Source organism: Miscanthus floridulus, chromosome 8 (genome assembly GCF_019320115.1).
Source record: "Miscanthus floridulus cultivar M001 chromosome 8, ASM1932011v1, whole genome shotgun sequence".
Lineage (NCBI taxonomy): Eukaryota > Viridiplantae > Streptophyta > Magnoliopsida > Poales > Poaceae > Miscanthus > Miscanthus floridulus.
Genome location: NC_089587.1, coordinates 62,824,144 through 62,825,490, shown reverse-complemented (window position 1 = coordinate 62,825,490; position 1,347 = coordinate 62,824,144). Strand labels below are relative to the sequence as shown.

Here is a 1,347-nt window from a genome sequence, read left to right as displayed (position 1 = left end):
TCGATGGTTGTATACAATAGTATGCTGCATTGCGAATATCAACAAGATTTGTAGTTTTTAGATCTTCCGGTTGCCCTAGAATCTTACCTTTGTCGGTCGGAGGAACAACATCCACTAGTTGAGCTATTTGTGATTCTATCATTTTATTAAAGCTATGATGGTTCTTAATGGCAGAGGAGAAGCTATCCATTCTATTATTTATATTTTCTAAGATCTTATCATTGGAGGCTAGCTTTCTAGATAAGCCCTCCATAATTTTAGCTTAGCCAGAAATTAATTCTCTCAAGGGTGGTTGATTATTGAAATTATTACATTGATAGTTACCTTGGTAGTTTGGCCTTTGCTGATTCCATCCTTGATTCTGTTAAGGACGAGAGTAGTTGTTATTGACAAAGTTCATATCCTCATGCATTTTAGGGCAATTGCTCCCTGAATGCCCAGTGTTTCCACAGTCTTCACACGTCATGTGGGAATCATTAATGTGCATGGATTCTTGCTTCTCATTAGCTCAATCTTTGAGCTTCTTCATGAGTAGGTCCATCTTGGCAGACAACATGTCTACCTCCTTGAGTTGATGCATCCCTCCACCTCTCTTGCGAGTCTGAACACGTTCTTCATTCCAACCTTGATTGGAGGCCATATTCTCTATGAGAGCTGTTGCACCCGGGACTATGAGTGATAGGAAAGCACCTCCAGTAGCAGCATCCATGTTCTCACGGGTACTATTTGTCAACCCATGGTAGAAAGTCTACATGAGTAGCTAATTCTCCATCCCATGATGAGGACATTCTGATATATAATCTTGAAAGCGTTCCCATGCCTTAGGGATAGAGTCATCATGCTGCTGTTGAAAGCTTGAAATTCTCTCACGTAGAGCATTGGTCTTGCCTATGGGAAAGAACTTGGCTAGGAAGGCAGTGAAGCAGTTATCCCATATAGTATTTCTATCTTTGTTGGCATAGAACCATTGCTTCGCCTTCCCCAAAAGTGAGAATGGGAAGAGGCGAAGTAGTATGGCATCTCTGGATACTCCTTTGATGGTGAAAGTGCTGCAGATCTTCAAAAAATGTTAGAGATGAGCACTCGCATCTTCATGTGCCTTTCCACAAAACTGGCTGGCTTGCACCATGTTGATGAGAGCTGGCTTGAGTTCAAAACCATTATCTCCGACATTGATCGTCGGTCTAGTACGGATGTTGGCCGTAGTTGGAGCAGAGAACTCATGGAGGGTCTCGTCAGCCATGGCTTCAAAAATGGTGTTAAGCTCTGCCTGGTCTAGTTGTCTTCTGATTCTAAAGCTAAGACTTTCTTGAGTTTAGCTCTAGTTCTCCTAGTTAATACTTCTGG

General features: G+C 42.1%; 1 non-coding gene across 1 annotated transcript; it reads left to right on the top strand.

Annotated features, from left to right (window-relative positions):
• The first annotated feature begins 770 nt into the window (after positions 1 to 770).
• Positions 771 to 879, top strand: LOC136478632 (small nucleolar RNA R71). Its single transcript, XR_010764352.1, has one exon. It is a non-coding gene; the product is annotated as a small nucleolar RNA R71 (small nucleolar RNA).
• Positions 880 to 1,347: the final 468 nt, after the last annotated feature.